Source organism: Leptopilina boulardi, unplaced genomic scaffold (assembly GCF_019393585.1).
Source record: "Leptopilina boulardi isolate dan_hultmark-lab unplaced genomic scaffold, ZJU_Lbou_2.1 LbouV2_112, whole genome shotgun sequence".
NCBI classification, from domain to species: domain Eukaryota; kingdom Metazoa; phylum Arthropoda; class Insecta; order Hymenoptera; family Figitidae; genus Leptopilina; species Leptopilina boulardi.
Window position 1 is genome coordinate 472,526 of NW_026137655.1, and position 21,088 is coordinate 493,613.

Consider the following 21,088-nt stretch of genomic DNA (forward strand, 5'->3'; position numbering starts at 1 on the left):
TATAACGTCTAATATCGCGAGGCGGACAAAAAAAAAAAATAATTCGCCAATTTAGATAGCTGCAACTGGACTACGAAAAAGAAATAAAAAAAATAATTATAATTACTGCCAGTTGGATCGCCACACAATTTGATGTTCCAGGGAAAATATTTCTTAATTAATCTAAGATTTTTTTTTGTGTTGGAATCTTGTTAAAAAAAAAAAAAAAAAGTGTCATCGATATTTAATTTCCCTCGCAAGAATAAAGAATTCTCTCTATTTCTGTTTAAAATACAATAATATTGATTAGCTAAAAAACTTTTTTTTTCTTTTGCCTTTCTTAAAGTCGAATTTCTTGTCTAATTGAAAAACATTACTTGATTCTCTTCTATCAGAAAACTCAAACATAAGAAAGAACTCTTGCTTGTTGAGCGCACAAGTATATATAAAGTCACGAAAATCGATAGTTCGTCAACTGTGAAAAAGATCATTTGTACTTCTTTCCTTCTCCCAATTTAGTCTTTTTCCCGCGAGTCTCAGTGACCTTAAACTTTTTCCAATCCAAAGTTTTCAAAGTCCACTGAGTCAATAGATAGGACCAAATATATATATCTCGACGCTTCTAAAAATAATTTCTTTTCAAAAATATAATCTTCATCAGTGAATTTTTAATGTCTTCCTTTTTAAGAACTAGTATTCTTCAATTTATAAACAAGAATAATTATCAAGATTCTTTATTGAAAAAAAAAATAATTATTTAAATAAATCAAACACTAAATATTACAGAAAACAAAAAATTACAAAATTAAAACTTGTTTCGCTGTGATAAAAAAAAAAAATAACTGAGATATGAAAAATGAAATATAATAGAGAATGGAATTAAAATTAACAAAGCTCGTTACAGTTCGGACAATGGAAAAAGTACTGAAAAATAGAAGAAAAAAAACTATTTCCTCATAGAGATAGAATGGAAAGGAAGGAGAGTTTCGTTGACGAAAAAAAAATTTTATTCACATATCCCTTTAAGTATTAGATCCAAATGGGAACAAGCAGTCTATGTCGATTCCCAATCAACTTGACTGTTTACTCTGTCCGACTCGGATGTGTTTCGAGTTCGTCTACAAACAAAACATGCATATGTACATGATAGAGTATCAAACTCAAATGTTCAGCTCTCTCTCTCTCTCTCTCCCTCTCTCTTTTCTCTGTGTATTGGGGACCAGAATTTGAAAGTGTGACACAATCGACACAAACGTGTGCTGTCGATTTCAAATGTCTGTCACATGTGGGAACAAAGCCAGATGAATTTTAAATCAACTCTCCAACCTCAACTTATATATCCCGAATTACAGACCAAGCTTATATAAATATTAAAAAAAAAAAAATTTATAATAATTGGAAAAATTGATTCATTTCTGTCAAAAAAAAAAGATACGCTTAAAATGACACTTTAAAGTACTTTTTCTACTAAGAACAAAAATATATTTAAAAATTGTCTGACTGAAACTTTCTTTTACTACTAATAGAAAACCAAAACAATTTATTTAGTCTGACTAAAACAACCTTTACTACTGATTTTAAATAGTAAGAATTAAAAAATTTTGGCCTAATTAAAACAGTGTTTTACAACTAATTCCAGGATTACAAAATTCAAAACATGTCTGACCAAGTCTAATTTTTTCTACTGATAACCCACTTGGAAAGATTCCCCGGAAAGTGCCCCCTGGAGGTTCTATCAAAATTCCGCCGGAACTTCCAACGTAATTCCGTCGGAATTCCATCGGAGTTCCAAAGAATTTTCGATTGGATTCCGACGGAATTACGATTAATTTTTTTCAAAATTTTTAGAATCCTAATTCCGTCGGAATCCCAATGGAAATTCTTTAGAACTCCGATGGAATTCCGACGGAATTACATTGGAAGTTCAGGCGGAATTCTGATAGAACCTCCAGGGGGCACTTTTCGGAGAATCTTTCCAAGTGGAAACGAACAAGAAAATTGAACTCTGACTGAAACTTTCTTTCACTACTGACAGAAAACAAAACAATTTATATACAGTCTGACCAAAAACCACCTTAACTACTGATTTTAAATAGCAAGGATATGAAATAAACATGTCTGACTAAAACTGTATTTTACTACTTACAGAAACTGTGTTTTTCAACTAATACCAAACACAAAAATTGAAGAGCCTTACTGAAACTTTCTTTTATTACTAATAGAAAACAAAACCAGTCTGACTAAAACAATCATTACTATACTGATTTTAAATAGTATAAATTTAAAATAATTTGTCTGACTAAAATGGTATTTTACTACTTAGAGAGTTATAAAAATCGTAACCTATCTACCAGATTAAAATAATACTTTCAAATATTTTGTCTTGACTATAAATGACACTATCACTACTGACACCAAATTCAGAATAATGTAAAGTCTGACTAAAACGATATTTTACTACTGATTTCAACATTTTTTGTAGAATTTAGAACCTTTTTCTGACTGCATTACCTAAAAACACAATATATTAATTTAATAATTAAAATGATGAAAAAAAGTAATTAATTTAATAATAATTAAGATGATCAAAATAATAAAAAAAAGTAATTAATTTAAAAATTAAAATTTGATTTGCAAGATCCAATTACAAGAATTTCGGCAGAAAAAAATTGTTACAAAAACCTAATTTCCGTGACATAAAAAAAGATATAAACAAGTTGAGCTAACAGAGGAGAATGAAAATGACCACAAGGCTATCATAAATCCTATATATATATATATGCAAGGATCTAAAAGGGATGGTCCTTTGTATCAGCCATTTTGGCATATAGTGCAATATGCAAAGTTCTCCCGTCCATGTGATGCAAACGTGTCAAATTTCCAACTTCTCTGTCTCTCTCTCTCTCTCTCTCTCTCTCTAGTAGGAAATTCCCCACACCCTTTTTGGCACGCCCTTATATGTCCCTAACTTGCAACGTGCGGTATACGAATTCAGAGATCACATGACCATTATAAACTTATTTTAAGCCAACAAACTTGGGAGAGTGAGCGAGAGAGCAAGAGAGAGAGAGAGAGAGAGAGAGAGAGAGAGAGAGACCCAAACCAACCGCTGTCGGAAACTATGTCGATGCTTTCCAGTTTTCGGTGTCCAAAGTCAAACTAAGCGTACTGCGGAATATTACATCCGAGATGGAGAAATTGCTTACCATGTCGAGCAGAGACGAAATTCGCCAAGTTCTAAGTGCTTCTTGCAAACATCAACTTTCCTGACATATCTTCTATTTTCAACAGTTTTGCTTCTTCACTTTTACTCACAAAAACCACATTTTCACCGCATTCAAACAAAAATACTCGGAAACGAAGTACAAATAATTGTTTAAACAAATGTTAAATTGTGAAAAAAGAAAAACAAGAAAAATATTTAATTTCATGTTCGATTCAAAAAAAAAAAAAATCACAATTTTCTATGGAATTAAAATCAATCATCAATCGTTTTTTAAAAATATGATTAAAAGAATTTTAATTTAATAGAATTTGATTTGAATTTTTAAATGACAGAAATTCTAATATAATGAATTTAGTTTGTCCGAATTTTTAATTATGCTACAATTTTTAAGATGCCGAATTTTCATTTGTCCAAAAGTATATAAATGGCAGAACAAACAATCGACAAAAAGAATTCGGCATAATTTTTAAAATTGATCAATCAAGATGTTTTTAATAATTTCTAATTCGTCAATTTTAAAAATTGCGCCCATATCTTTCTGTCGATTGTTAGTATCGTCATTTGTAATTTCGGACAAATTAAAATTCGGGATCTTAAAAAATTTATAAATTTGTACAAATAAAAATTCGGACAAATGAGAATTTTATAAAAATTCGTATAAAAAGAAATTCCATTAAATGCTAAATTCGAAAATTCATCAAAAAAAAAAAAAAATTTCTAATAAAATTCTATAAAAATAAAAATTCTAATTAATAATTTTTTATGATATAATCATACAGCCCGTAATCGAAATATATTTAAATTCCTTTAAACTAAATATTACAGTTTCAATTTCAAAATCACATTCTACTTTTTCTTTTTTTCTTTTTTTTTTTTTTTATCTAAAAGTCAAATAATTCGACAGAAATTGAGTATTTCTTTTTGTTCCACCTAGACGCGAGATATATATACTTTCGCAAAGCTCATTTATCAAGCAAGAAAAAAAATGAGTTCTTTCTGTTTGTCAAAGTAAAATGAAAATCAGACGAGACTGCGAACATCGATATGAAATCTCATAATTGCAAATTGAGAAAGCAAAAAAAAAAAAGGAAAAAAAAAACGCCTGAAGGGGTTTTTGCTTTTTAAAATTTAACAAAGTACCCTCTTGAACCAAAAAAAAAAAAAAAAAAAAATATCCCTGCGTTTGTAGGAAAATACTTTATTCTTTATATTGCAAAATTATTTCCTCACGACAATACTGTGTAATAATAAAACTAGCAATTAAACTCAAATGAAAATTTTTTAAGCTGGTCTTAAAAGTTTCATAAATATATAAATATATATTATGTCGGCGTGGAATTAAATTTTATCAATAATTCGAGGGTTATTTTTTTCACAATAAAAAAAAAAAAAGCAGAATATCGACGATAAAAAAAAACACAAGATTCCAAACGAGAGGCGATTCTTTCTAGGCGAATTGATTATATAAAAAAAAAAATTAATTAAAAATGCCGATATATGTGAGAACGCGATCCAAGTTCATAAATCTAACAATTATAAACCGCATATAATTAATAAACTATCACTATCTAGTCAGTATCCATAGGAATACGTTTTAAAACTCAATTATACGGCAATCTAATTAGGAAACTGATTAGAGGACTTTCATTTTTTCAAACTATAATTATAGGGAAATATTCCCTTTCTATTAAAAAAAAAAAAAAAAAGTAAATATAGATTTTTTGTTTAATTTGATGTTGTGTGTAACAACGATAGATAATTAAAAAAAAAAAAAATTTGAATAGAGAGGAAAAAAAAAATTGACGACGAGTAAATAATATAAATTTACTGTATTAGGGAAAATTCGTTATAGTAAACGATAAAAATTATTATACCGATCATCTGCCTCGTGATGACAAGCGTTAAATCTGCAGGCAGGACACTCTCGTCGGACGATCGACAATTAAGGCTCAAATATACCTATATATATAATATATATAAATATATTAGAATCGAAAAGAAAAAAACATAAAAAAAGGATTAATATGCTAGTTAAATCGAATCGAGTAAAAACAAAAAAAAAAATATACTTTATCAATAATAATATAGATAAAAGGATTTTATATTAAAAAAAAAGAAGTGAAAATGCGTGTAATGAATGTTGATAATATATAAAAATAAAAAAAAATAAAAAAAAACCCACGTTATACATATTCGTAAATAACCGACTTCGGTAGCATTAAAAAAAAAAAAAAAAAGAGTTTTTACGTGTAAAAATCCAAACCTAAATGCCTCTCGATCGAGCGTTTAATAATAAATACTAATAATAAAATAATAATAGTAATATAATAAAATAGTAATAAAATATTATTTAAAAATTTTAAAAAAAAACCGGTGTGAGCGTTATGTAAAACGGTATAAAAGATTCTGTAAATAAAAAAAAGGACAAGCAATAGAATCTGCCGTCGTACTCTTTTACCCTCCCCCCCCTGGGTCAATAATTACCAATTTTGATGTATCTGCTAATCTTACCACTTTTTTTTTTAAATTTTTCAAAAACTCAAATAATCCTCGATTTGCTGTACTAGTTTTTCAATTTTTTTTTTACTACAAAAAAATACTCATTTTTATCGAAAAAATTCATTATAACAATGGCAACTTTGTTTTCTATAACAAAACTTTTAAAAAAAAAATTTACTAAAGAAAAATTTTTACTCTTTTTCTAAAGAAAGTTTTTAATTTGGACACTGGAAAGAGTTTTAAATTTACTTTAAAAAGTCGTGTTTTTTTATTACTAATTCTCTAGTAATGATTAAATCCTTTTTTTACAGTGGTAAATAATTTAATATTTGTTAATTGCCAAATAGCCCCTTAAAAAAAAAGAAAAAATCTCCGTAATGAATTTTTTGTACGAGACAATCAATATAGAAAATTTTCAATTTGATTATTTTTTTTCTCGCGAATCCCCCCCTAAAAGAAAGATTATGCAGCAGAACGTGAAATTATTGACTTTGGCACGTCCTTCTGCTAGTCTATCCAATCAGTATAAGGCAAAAATTTTAAGATCGACCAATCAGGAATTTTTTTTTTTCTATTATATAGAGAAATAAGCAATTTCACAATATATTTCACGTTATTTGCTATATATGTATATATAAATATGTATATGCCAAAAACCAGGGTAATTTTTCGCTGAGTTCTTGCATTATACTGATTGGACCAAGAATCAGCATCACACTCTCTCTCTGTACATCTATTTCTCTACTATCTATAGGTCGGCTAGATTTTTCATGAAAAATAATAAAAAAATAAAAAAAAAAAAATTTATGCCAACAAAAGACTCAAATCGAGATATACGCGCGACGACCCGATTCTCGTTTGTCCTCATAAATAATTCTGATGAAAAATAACTTTTGCAAAATAAAGAGTGAAAAAAAAAAATGTAAATAATTTCTGTGATAATAATCGATTTGCCGACGTTATCAAACAACCCGACTCATTTACGACTTTTACCTAATGCACCCAAGTCAATATGTACTGAAAATAAATATCAATATTTACTTAATATCGCTAAACACAAACACAATATTTAAAAAAAAAAAATTTTTTATTTCTTTTAAATCTACAACTGTTAATTATTTTTGTAAATCAGTTTTAGATGATTTATTAAATTTTTTAGATTCAATGTTACATTTGCAGAAATTTTTTTATTTGAATAGAAAACAAAGACACAAATACAATTTCAAGAGTATAAAAAATTCCAATTCCAATTAGTTTGGTGAAATTTCTAGTGATTGGCATTTTTTTTTTTTTTTTTTTTTTGTGTTGTTAAAAGATTAATGGGTACTCTAAAAAGCGGTGTCGATGGGATTCGTTTCTAGGCCGCGAACTTTCATCTAAATTCGACTCGTCTTCATTTCCGGTTTTATTACGGATCAATGGCTTTCAAACGATCAATAAAAAAAACTAAAACGATGTTTTCTGTAATACCTTCGCGTAATAGGCAATCTTTGCTCCCAAACAATTGGTCCTTGTAGAGAGAAAAGAATTATGGAGAGACAGAAAAGAATGTGAACCGAAAAAAAAGAAAATAAAAGACGTGCCTCGGATTTTATATATCATTTTCTCCTCCAAAAAAAATATATATATATCTTGACTTTTAATACACGAAATAAATCACATTATGGTCAAAGTCGTAAATGAGTTGTTTTTGTTTTCTTTATTTTATTTTTTTTTATATCTAATTTGCAGAACGAGAGAATGAGTGTTCACTTTTGTCTTAAAAATTTTTTCGAGATAACAAAGAAACGAATTATTATTTCTGTTAATAAAACTATTTAAAAATATTCAGAAATGTTAATTTTCAAATTTAATTTCTAAATTAAATAATCCGCCATTGAAATACAAAATATAAGTTTATAAAAGAAATTTTCTAAAACAAAATTTTAAACATTCAAAAATAAAATTTTAAAAATGAAATTTAAAAAATGAAATTAATACAAATTTTAAATAGAAAATAAAACAAAAATCGAATTTCCAATCTATAATAGAAAAATGAGATTTTTGGATAAAAAATAAAAAAATAAAAATAATTTTAAAAAAATTTTACGCAAAACTTTTTAAAATAAAATTAAAACGGTCAATTTAAAAAGGAGGTGAGCACTCTAGGACATTAATATATATGTATAGAAGCCCTCACAGACAGACAAACAGACACGCAATCAGTCATTCAATCAGCAACTCTCAGGCGAAACGGAACATAGAACATTTACACAAAGATCATAAATCACAGAATGTATGTATTTGTATGTACGTACGTATACATGTGTGTTTGTGAAACATTAAATTGAATATGTGTATGTATAAGTATGCATGTAAATAGCGAGAACCGCGTAACTGTATAATAAACCGAACCTGCTAAAATGAACTATGTAAATGAATTGAAAACGTTAAACTAATGAATAGTATGAACTGTTAATAAATTTTAAGATTAACCAATTAAATAATAAAACTAAAAAAAAAAAAACATGAAGGAATTGAATTAGGTTATATACGAGAGATACGTAGAATTTGTCCCTCTTTAACTCCGTTTCCATATTATTTTCTTTTTTTTTCTCTCCCTTTTTACAATATTTTTAATGATAAATTTGCCATTGATATTGATTTATCATGTACCATCCAGCCTCCATGTCCAATATTCCGCACGACCATTAACCAATTGCAAATTAATAAACGGCTTAGCTTCATGTTCGAAATTACATTATGTCAGGGAAAAATCTTGTAAAATTTACAACTTTCATTATACTCTTTGGCTATAATCATTATTTATTTAAATTCAGAGAAAATTAATTTTTTTTTATTATTTCACTCACAAAAAAAATAGTATTTTAAATTAGAAAAGTAAAAATAACAAAAATTTTTAAAAAGAACACAGAAAATTAAAAGGCATTAAAATAAGCTGCAACGCTTATTATTTTAATCCAATTTTGCTTATTTTAATACCAAAATGGATTAAAATAAGCAAAATTGGATTAAAATAATAAGTGTTGCAGCTTATTTTAATGCCTTTTAATTTTCTGTGAAATTTAGAATATCGAAAATGCATTTTAGAGTTTTGTAAATTTCCTTGTATGTATTGTAATTTCTTTCATAATCGAAAAATTTATTTCTATTTCACTAAATTATTATTTTATTATTAATATTATTATTCCATTAATATTGTTATTTTACTATTAATATTGTTTTTATTTTTCTTGTTATAAACTATGAAATAACAAAAATAATATCCGCGAGCTTTAAAATGGTACTAACGTTTTTGTTAAAAAAAAAAATTGATTTTTAGTAAAAAAAAAAAATCAAAATTGTACCACTAACCTTATTTCCTTCGAAAAATTGTAATTTTTGACAATTAGATCTGCTTGAAACACACGCATTTTGGAAAATTTCGAACACTCCCGAAATTATGTTTATTAAATTAAAAAACAATACTTTTTTCTATAAAAATTAAAACGATCACAATTTTAAGAATTTCGAACACTCCCGGTAAAAAAAGGACTTTTCCTAAAAATTTAAACGATCGCGGTTTTAAAAAATTTCGAACACTCCCGGCAACAAAATATACTTCTTTTTTTTTGAAAAATTTACACGATCACGAGTTTAAGAATTTCGAACACTTCTGGAACAAAAAAAAAATTTACTAAAATTAAAAAAATTTATATTTAACACAGACTATTTTTAAAATTACAAAATTTACACGATCACATCTAAACAGGTCAAGACACGCATTGCAACTGATTGAAAATTACATTTATGGGATTTTCAATTAATGACCTTCGACTAAAGGCATACCCTTTGTATTTCAATGTAAACATTCACAGCTCGGGATTCGCAGGTATATAAAAAGGTAATAAAATTTTCCACAAATAATAATTAAAATAATTTGAAATTATAATTATTGAAAGTGTTTCAAGATATTATTTATTAAACACAAAAATAGTTTTTTTTTCAAAAAGCTTAGTATTATTTCTAAAGTTCAAAAAAAAAAATTTCTTTGAAATTTCCAAGAATTTTCCTTCAAAGATTGAATTTCCTTTCAAAAGATTTTAATGGATTTTCATTTTTTTTTTTTTTTAATGGAAATGATTGTACAATTGAGAAATTTTACTATTATATTATTTTACTTTTTTAATTAGACCAACCAATAAATTTCAATTAAAACACGTTTGCCCCTTTTTCTAAATTTATTGATTAAATTTTTTTTATTTTCACTCTTTCTCACACGTCAAGTATCATCATCATCACTCAGCACGACCACCAAAAAAAAAACACAGTTTTTCCACTGTGAAATGGAAATTGTTCGATTACATGAATCTCCATGTCTATACAACCATTTTACTAAAAAAAAAAAAAAAAAAATTCGTTCAGTACTTTCAAGCCCTGTTCTATCTATTTTTACGAGGATAGTGTAAAGTGATTTCACCGGGAATAATGCCAAAGGCAAAATGATTTTTTGATGAGAAAATATGTGTTTTAATTTAACCCTCTGTTCCCATTGTTAATACTATATATATTTTATAAATTAAAGTTAGCAAAAAAAATATTTCAATTTTATTTTAGTGCGTCTAAAAAATAAAAAAAAATATATTTTCATTTTTATTAAATTGTATTTTTTCATCAATTATATTGTTTTTATTAAATAAAGTTATTTCATTAGTTAAGAGAGCGTTTTCTTTTCTATATATATCAACCGTTTTTTAAAATTAAAAACATTTTTAATGTTTTCATATAAAAAAACAAAGTTTTAATAAAAATTATCTTATAATTAAAATCGATAATTAGTCCATATATATTAATTAAAACATCTTGAAATAATAAAAAAAAAAAAAAATGCTTTTCAATTAAACCGTCCTTTAATAATTAATCAAACAATTTCTCATTATCATCACTCATGATCATGAATATTTTCTTAATTTGCTCAAATATTTAAAGAAAAATTTCCATTTTTTTTTTTAAATGAAATATTAAATTTATCTCGTTTTTATTCCCTCTTTTTTTTCTACTATAATCAATAAAATAATATTGAAGAATCGTTTGTTAATTCAACAACACTTCATAAAATGCACATATAATAATAATAATAATAATAATAATAATAAACTAAAAGCCGCGCGGTATGCTCAAAATATAGAGGAAAGTTATCTTGTATTCATGCGTTTAAAGATAATTAAAAAAAAAAAAAAGGAAATGCGTCGGTAATTGTTAAAGCATAAATGCGTTAAATAAAGCGATCTGTGAAAAAAAACCAATTCGAATAAGGACCCTTTAAGTTAAATCAGCGATTCCTGTAAATCAAGCGAATAAATAATAATATTAATAATAATAAATCGATAAAAAAAAAAAATTAAAAACGAGAGACGCGAGAAAAGTTGGACGAAAGCGAAAAAAAAGTAAAGAATGAAAGTATTATTTCAAGAAGTTACTATTTTATTGCTTTCCTTGTCCTTATAGATGACTGGAATTAAATAATAATTAAAAATTAATTCAATTTTTCTAAACGCAATCATCGGGAAAATTGCTATAAAAATACAAAAAAAAAAAAAAATTCTATAATAATATTTGTTAAGTTGAATTTTTTTTTTTTATTTAATAAAAATAATTCTTCGCGAAGAACTTAAAACACTGTTCCCTATTTACGAACACATTTTCATCAAAAGAGCAGACAATGGAAGAAAAGAATATTGATTTTTACAAAAAAAAAAAAAAAAAGTTACATTCTTACTTGGAGGATTTATCTTTCCTTTTGTAGCCTTTGTGCTGTCGAGTTTACATGGAATTCTATTTTTCAAAAAAAAAAGTTCCTCGCCCTTATTTATTGTTCCTTAATCTCATCATTCAATAGGATTTCATTAAAAAAAAAGAGTTCAAATTTATTTATTTAAAAATAAAAAATAATCGACAATGAAAATAATTTTTTTTTAAATCATCTTAAAAGAATTTTATTTTTAATTAAAAAAATATTTTATTCAATTTTTTTGTTATAAGAAAAACAATTTTTTTTTTATTCGTCAAAATCGATAATTTCGTGAATTGCGACAGTTGATGTGAAACTTCAATTTTCACAACTGCAAGTATCACACAAAACCAATGACGGATCTATTTTACCGTTAAACTCATTTATCCTCGCGCGGTCGGCAGTAACGATCGTGTCGTTTCTGTGATAAGCTATATATATATATAGTTTGGAAAAAGGTCCAATAGTCTCAAGTGCGAATCAATGTAATCCATGAGTAATGTGATGTTAAGAAAGAAAAAATCGAGGGAAAAACTTTTGACGAAAATCTTCAGAAAAAAAATTCCTCACTTTTCTTGCAAGTATCTAGAAAAGAAAATATTATATGCTCCACGTGACGACTCTGCCACGCCTATTTGATCTTTATCAAAGAACCTCACAAACGTCAGCTGCCTCCGACCAAAAAAAAAAGACGATAAGAAAAACAGGAAATGCACCAAAAAGAAAATTATGCAAAATTTTTAAGAAAAAAAAGAAGCAATTTTCAAAAAAGTTGAAAATATTTATTTCAAAAAATTATCTTTATTATTTTATTATTATTATTTATTTTATAAAAAAAAAAGATAATTTATTTGAAATTAACAGAAAAAAAAAGAAAATTTTTAAAATCTTTTAAAATGTTAAAAAGTTCTCTAATATACAAAATTTTTTCAATTTTTTTGCCCTTCAAATAATTATTCAATCATTTTATTATTTTCACAGAAAATTAAAAGGCATTAAAATAAGTTGCAACGCTTATTATTTTAATCCAATTTTGCTTATTTTAATCCATTTTGGTATTAAAATAAGCAAAATTGGATTAAAATAATAAGCGTTGCAGCTTATTTTAATACCTTATAATTTTCTGTGTTCTTCAGTCTATAATACTTTCCTGAAAATTTAGCAGCAATTTTTTTAATGGTGCCCGCGACACTGAAAATATAGCAAAATCGTCGAAAACTTTTATTCCCTAATAAATTTTGTTTTCAAAAATAATTTTTCACGAGAGTCCACACACAATTTAAAAAAAAAGAAAATAAAATTTAAAAATAATATCAAAAAGTTTTTTTTTTTTTTTTTTTAGTTTAAAAACCCTTAAACCGACCACTTAAATATATAAAGAAAACTTTTTTCCTAATTGCTTTGTTTTTCGACGAGCGAAAAAGTTGCTATTTTTCCTCCTCCCCCCCCCCCAACCAGAAAAAGAAAAACTTTTAAAGAACACTTTTAATTCTATCCTAAATAGAAAACTTTTTGAAATGAGAAATGAAAGTTTTCTCCGTCTCTCTAACATTATATATGGAATGTCGACCCGCGCATTTAATAAACGCGAAAGATTTCTTTACTCTATACTTTTTATATTAATTGTGTACAATAAAAAAAAAAAAAAAAAAAAAAAAATAGAAACAAAAAACGAAATTGGAAATGCTGAAGAGGAGGGAAATTATGATAATCACTTTTGTATATTTACGAATAAAAAAAAAATTGCGTGACCTATAAATAAAAAAAACTAATCTGTAAGATTTAAAAAAAAAGAGAGAAATCGATAAAATGACAAAACAATACATTATCGCATAATTTTTCATACGAACTAAAAAGATTTTTAAATAATAAGTCGTGTAATTATTACGATAAATGTAATTAGATGAATGGCCTGTTTTGAAAGCAGAAAGAAAACATGAATTTATAATGATAATTAAAATAGTAATGATTCTCGTTCCAAAAAAGAAAAAATTAAAAAAAAAAAAATATTAATATAAATAGGTATTAATATTTAATATGAAAATTAAATTTTTCCAAATTCAAATTTTTTCCCATATTCATTAGATCGAATATAACATTTTTTTTCGAATTAAAAAAATATTGATCCAAAGTGGAAATTTATTTCAATTTTAGAAAAATTTGAAAAAAAATTCATAGTGCAATTTTTGAATTTTGAAAAGAAAAAAAATGGAAAATATAGAACGTTTGCTATATATATATATATATATATATAAAATGTATATCAAAGAGAGAGGCTTTATTTCTGAGTATCTCATTCGCGAGTGTACTTCGCGCTCGCGTCATTTCTTTCGTCATGAAAGAAAAGTCGCGTTAAAAAATGTACACAGATTTCATATATACATATATAACAAGTATACCTCAAGAATGAGAGAGAGAACGATTATCATTATTATTATTATTATCAACGTTATTTTGCGTCGCGAATGAAAGAAAGAACGAGAGTTGTGAATGTAACATTAAAAAAGAGAGAAAGAATATTAAAAAAAAATAAATAAATTCGAATATATATGAATACAATATCGAAATCAGAGAGATTAAAATAAAGGTTTTGAGGCTTGATAAAACATTGATTTTGTATAGCAAAGCACCTTTTAAAATCACTGCTGTTGATTAAATTGCGAGAACTTAATAAATAAATAAATATAAATTCAATGTAGAAAAAAAAAAAAAAATTATATAGAAAACATTTTTTGCTCGTACACAGCGAAAAACGAGCAATCAAATGCGTCGATTTAAGAAAAATTAATGTCGCTCTATATACATATATATATATTATTTTTTAAATGTACGCGTACACACTTTTTTGTGAATGTAAATATATTGAGCGTTGCGTTGTATGCTACAAAAAAAAAAAAGATAATGTTTACGAGTATGAAAAGATACGATGTTATCCGGATGTTATATATATATATAAAAATATATAGGATCTGGGATGAGGAACTCTTTCCCAAAAAAAAAAATAGAAAGAGAAAGACACAGTCAGGCTAAACAAACACTCTCGTCGAGTTTAAAAAAAAAGCGAGAGAAAGCAAGAGAGAAAGAGAGAGAGATAGACTATATACAAGAAACACTATTTTCAAGTTCAGGAAATTGCTCCGACTGTCGTAAAAAAAAAGTTCCTCATGTCTGATCCGATGATGGTACTTCTTCTTCTTTTTTTTTTCCTTTTTTTTTAAAAGCAAAACGCACAACTGCTGAATGCGCTACTTTTTACGCGAAATGCAAATTATTTTCGAAATCCCTCAATTTTAAATAATTGTCCATTATAAACAATTTCGTAACTTAATTTGCAATCAAAATGAATTAAAAAAATTAGTTCGTTTTTATTGAAACAAATAAACTTTAGTAATTAATTACTTTTTTTTTTTGAAATTTCAAAATTTTATCAATTACAAGTTATAAAAAGAATATTAATTAAAAATAATATTTAAAAACTGTTCAAATTTTATTTCTTTTATACATTACTAAAATTCGAATCACTGTATAAGAAGTTTAACCATTTTGTCAAAAACTGACCTATACTACTGATAACGTTTATTTAAACTCGTTTTGTCTGATTTAAACGGTCTTTTACTACTTACAAGAATTTAATAAATATATGTTCAAACATTTTGTCTGACCATATAAATATCTTTTACTACTGATGCTATATAAGATTAAAAGAATATAAAGCAAAGAAATGCTCTTGTTTTCTTTCACAAACTTTGAAAATAAAATTACATAATACTTGAATCTTTGCATAATAATAAAGAAAATTATTTTTATCATTAATTTCGATATTAAGTTAAATTAAAATATAATTTTACTAAATATTAAATTATTATTTTTCTATTTAATTTTATTATTTAATTTAATTGGACAATTTTTTAGAAACAGGGATTTCGATGCACAGGAAAAATATGCTTTTAAAAAAAATAAAAAATCTAACTCACCTATCGTAATGTTCGTTCCAGATCTAATAACGCTCTGTCTATCTGTAGTGAATTTAGACTTAATAGGTCCAGGCTTCAAAAATGTCCTCGAGCAAAAATTTCCGCCAAATCTAAAATAAAAAACAACAAAAAAAAAAACCTTAAATTGACGATAATTTCTTTTTAATCACACATTATAAGTTTTTTCAAACTTATATAATATCGTATGTATAAATTCCATAAATAATAATAATAATAATAATAATATAGTGTACACATTTTTTTTTTAAATACAATTAAGAAATGTAAACAAAAAAAAATTCAAATATAGAAACTTAAATATATACCTAGTAATTTAGAAAAGAAAATTCATTTTGATAAAAATAAATAAAAAAAAAAAAAAAAAAAACAGCTCGAGGATAACTGGACAATTAATCGTCGTAGATTCTATGAAACTAAATCACTGTACCCGCTCTTTCTCTAGCTTCTAGCGTATAAAAAAAATCACGTCGCTTTATAATTCGTAAAAAAAAAAATGATAATGCTATAACAAAAAGGAGAAGTGAATGTGGCTCAGTTCCATCCCAAAAAAAAAAAAAAATCGATTCTATCGAAAATATTAAGGTAACGTCGCATACTACTTATATAGGGCCTAAGTATATAATTTTAAACCTAATTCTCAACAGAAAAAAAGCACACTTTTGTCTTAAAACGACTAACAAGAAAAAAAAAACAAATAAAGTATGTATGATCTGTAGAGCGCTTTTTTGATTCAGTTTTCTCTATTTGCCATATGCCTTATATATATACTATATGCTCATTCTCTACCATTTATGTCATTATTTCAAAATGAAAAAAAAAAAAATTTTCCGTTCATTAAAAAAAGAATTTTTTTTTTCATTTTTATCAAATAAATATTATTCCTCTCATTAGCCATTCAATTTTTCAGTTTCTTGCAAAAATGAGAATATTTTAAAATAAATATATGCTTTTTGAATAATGATCTTCTCTTGTCTCTTTCATCACTCTCTATAATTCTCTATATATATATATACTTATCGCTCATTCTTTCAGCTCTCGAAAAAAAAACTATTTTTCTTCTATATTATTTTAATTGAATATTTAATTAATTATTCTTTTTTTTCACTATCCAACTATATTAATGTTATTATTTTTCTTTATTATTATTATTATTATTATTATTTATTCCATTAGGAATAATTTTTTAAACAATTAATTTAACAATTAATAAAATTATATTTTATCAATTTATTATGCAATGACACGCGTACGACTTTTAACAATGAAATTTTACAATCTATTTAAATGTTATACGATATTGATACTTAAAAAAAATAAAACGTCAACAACGAGATGAACGATTTATTCATTATCTGAAAAAGTGTGTAATCTAATGAACCTCTCGTCGCTTGCGTTCATTGCTATATTAGAATAAAATATATATTACACATTATAATCCAAAAAAAAAAATTTTGCACCGAAAGTAAAAAAAAAAGAATTTTCTCAAAAAAAAAATCTATAAACTAAATTTTTTTTCGCATTATATTATAATATTATAATTTTCCAATTACCTGAAAAAAAAAATTTTTTAATTTTTATATACATAATATATGTATTCACGCAATAAATGTGCCTCGTGAAATTTTATTTTTTATACTGTCCTAAACACCATACATAATATTTAAAGGACCGATTATATATTGTATATTCTTGTGGCATTAATATAATTAAAATTATGTTAAAATAATTTTTTTATTTAACATGATATAAGAATGATTAAATATATATATATATATATATCTATATATATATATATATTAGCGAGGTTCGTTTGATTTATTAACGCCGTCACGTACTTGCGATAAAAAATAGTGTCAAAAAAAAAGAGAAAGAAAAAAAAATTGAATCATTAAAAGTTTGACTGGTCAAAATGAAAAAAATATATTGTAATTCTGTAAATTGACTTCTATTCACTTGACACGAATTTAGAATTAGTGGCCGAGAGCAGAAACACCCTAATTATTCTCGCAAACAATGCAAGTTATGCATTTATAAGTATATTGAACTGTAATAAATTGAAAATATGAGTATAATATAAGATAACGTATGGTAGATATTATACATAAGTATATACATATTACAATTTAAATGAATCTGTAATTACACGCATATGAAATACAGAAACATATTATTGATATCATGGGTTAATAATAAAAAATGATAAAAGAGAAAATTAAATTGTATCTTCTATTTCATTCATTGCCCTCAATATTATTTTTAAAAATCCATTTTTTTATAAAAAAAAATCATGAAAAAACAAATTTAAATCGACTTATAAATTTTTCTTCAAATTTCTTTTATTTTTCTACTATATTTTTTTTTTAAATCACCAAATATCTTTATTACCAATTTAAACAATAAAATTTCTATAATTTTTTAATCTTTAATTTGTAAAAATATTAAAAAATTTTTTTTTAAATAATTAATTATAAAATAAAAGAAAATCGCTTTCTATAATAAAATATCAAGAATTAATATTAGAAATTAATCAATACGTTTCATATCGAGAGTTCTACACTTAGTAACAATTCAGAAAATTGAAATAACAATAAATTCGATAATAATTTTTAAATCACCTTCTGTTGGTAATTTCCAAATGGCAGATAAAGTAGAAATTTTGCTTTCAATATTAAATTTTATCAATAAATGATTTTTTATCGACAGTAGAAAAAAAAGTTATCGTATGGTAACATAGTGAAAAAAAAATGTATCAACACATTTTAGAAAAATTATCCTTAAGAATATCGAACCTTATCGTCAAATGGTAAGTAATAATTTTACCAACAGATGGTAATTTAACCATTAAAAATATAAATTAGAATTTTTAGTCCTTATCGTCAGATGTTAACATACATTTGGAACATTTTTATAGTTTTTCTAAAATTACCATCAGATGGTATTTTTATTCTATTAAATAATTTTTTTTTTTTTTTCAAAAAACTTAAGAGAGAATACTTTCGGGCGCCAAATCCAGTTGGCGCTTTTAATAAAGAGAGCTATTTCTGGAATTTCGCCCTTGTTACAAAAAAATTTAAGTCGATTAGCTGAACTGAAAAGGACTCACGAGAACATATTTATCTGATAAGTCTTATTAAATAATAATTAAAGCAATTTAATAAGCGCTTACATGTTTTCATAGAAAATTTGCTCATTTTAATGAGAAAAAAAAAAAATTGTTTCATATATTATATTTCTAACAAGTAATTTTGAAATGAGATTAATCAGAGGGAATTTAAATTTTTAATGAAATTTTAATATTAATAGGTAAATATTAAAAATAATATAATTATTAAAATAATTTATAAATAAATAATATAATTTTTAATTTTTTGAAATTTTTTTAAAACTAATAAATAAAGAGTACAAAAAAAACTTGTTACATTTATGGAAAGCACCTTATAAAGTAGATGAGCATAAAAAAAAATGTCAGGTCATTGATACTGAATCATCATTTTAACCTTGAGATCAAATTTAGAAACTGAGAAAAAAACTGTCGAACAAAATATTTAAAATAATTATAAAGAAAAAAAATTTTTTTTTCTAAACTATTTCAAAGAGGAGAAAATTCGCAATAAATGGATTTTTTAATATTTGAGAAAGGATAATTTTTATATGAAAGGATATTCAAAATGTCATAAAAATAATGACAACAGTTTTTTTTTTTTAAAGATTTTCTACTTTATTTCAATTTCCATACCTGAGAAAATAAATGATTTATTATAAACACGTGGAAGCAAGAATGCCAATGACAGTTCACATCCAATATATCTAGTTGAAAACTTGTCATAAACTCGAGAAAACTTTGACGAAACTATTTTATTAATTATGTGATATAGAAACTTATACATTTAACAATTCTATATTTAGAATGAATTGTATATAATTTAAATACTTTAAGTTTTCAAAATTATTTCAATCAAATGTTATTTAATCGAGACTTCTTAGAAAAAAAATATCTCTTTAATTTTCAAAAAAAAATGTAATTTTCCCTATTTTTTAATTTAATTTAATTTCATGCTTTTCAATTATTTAATTTTCTACTTCAACAAAGTTCAAGTCTTTTAATGGTAATTAAAAGACCAATTAGTAAAATTTCGTAGAAAATTAAAGTTCTTTCTATACAATTTTTAGATGGAAGTTAGTAATTTAAATTTCATTAATCTTTATTTTTTTTAATTTACAATTTAAAAAATTTCATGAACAAAATATGTTTTGGTGTTTAATTTCTTTTTTTTTATAAGGAAATTTAAACTATTCGTAATAGATAATAATTTGAAAGAATGAATTTTTTTTTTTCTCTAATATTTTCACTCTTTTGCGTTGTAAAAGACTCTTTTGAATGAGATATAAATAACAAGCTGTTATGCAAGTAAAAAACAAATCCTTTTACTAATGACGTAACAGAAAAGCCAAAATAGTTCTGACCAAAGGGTATTAGACATTGTCTGATTATAAAAGATTTTTTATTTTAAAAAATATAAAAATAATTTTTTAGGAAAAAAAAATTAATTAATTATTAAATAATTATTTAAATGAATTATTAAATAATTATTTAAAAGAATTATTAAAAATTTAGTTAAATTAATTAGAATATTATTCGTGTCATATAATTTTATCATTTCTGAGCAATTAGGAAAAAATTTATAAAGATGAAACAGGAGATGAAAAATGATATTAATAAATAAGATTAAAATAAAAAAAAAAAAATAATGAAAAGCTATATGATATCTTGAAGGTGGAAAATGGTTATGTTTTTTCACCAAAAAATCCCAGTGAATTTATGGTGTGATATATATTTATGTATACAGGAAATATCGGTTTTACACGATGTTATCCTTACACTACTGCCCGGGCAAACGAATTGTCATATCCGCACACATTTACTGAAATACGGACACTCCTCGAATAGTAACTTCACAGGCACGTGTCGCTGCCACAGTCAGATCAATAGGAGAGTTGAAATTTCTCTCTCGAGCTGTGTAAACCTTATATATATATATATAGACATAAATTTTCATTTGTTTCAAAATTTAAACTCTCTTCAATGTATCAAAAACCAAAAAATTAAAAATAATCAGTTACTTATTATCAAATAAATATTTACTTCAACCAAATAAATAATAATCTACTTGACTATTAGAAAGTAAAATATTTTATTATCCTATTTTTATTTATCCTTTTTTAAATTTTTTATTTTTTTTTGTAATTAGAATCTTTTCATTGTAAAAACAATTCTTTGTAATAAGACATGCGTAAATAAATATAAAATTAATATAAATAAAAATTTATTTGCATTAAATAATTATTTGAATTAAATAAAATTGTATCTGAATTTAGATTTAAAACAAAGACTATTTATATTTAATTGACCCAAATAATAATTATTTAAATACAATTAAATTTTTATTTATATTATTTTTATATTTATTTCCTCTAAAAAGAATTGTTTTTACAAAGATTCTAATTACATAGTTAAAAAATGGAAAATATAAAAAAAATTTTTTTATTTAAGGGGGGAACACCAGTTGTAACTCAAAAAATAATGCTTTTTTCAAGAATATTTTCCAAAAGAACAATGAA

The 21,088-nt window shown here is 24.6% G+C and overlaps 2 long non-coding RNA genes across 2 annotated transcripts in view; both read right to left on the bottom strand.

Annotated features, from left to right (window-relative positions):
- Positions 1-9,723, bottom strand: part of LOC127280436 (uncharacterized) — a 148,497-nt gene extending 138,774 nt beyond the window's left edge. Inside the window, exon 1 of the long non-coding RNA XR_007842835.1 lies at positions 9,059-9,723. This is a non-coding gene — a long non-coding RNA (uncharacterized LOC127280436). The remainder of the gene's footprint in view (positions 1-9,058) is intronic.
- On the bottom strand, positions 196-8,613 carry LOC127280432 (uncharacterized). Its single transcript, XR_007842833.1, has 2 exons — positions 2,044-8,613; positions 196-1,532 (listed from the first exon to the last, which is right to left on the bottom strand). It is a non-coding gene; the product is annotated as an uncharacterized LOC127280432 (long non-coding RNA).
- Positions 9,724-21,088: the final 11,365 nt, after the last annotated feature.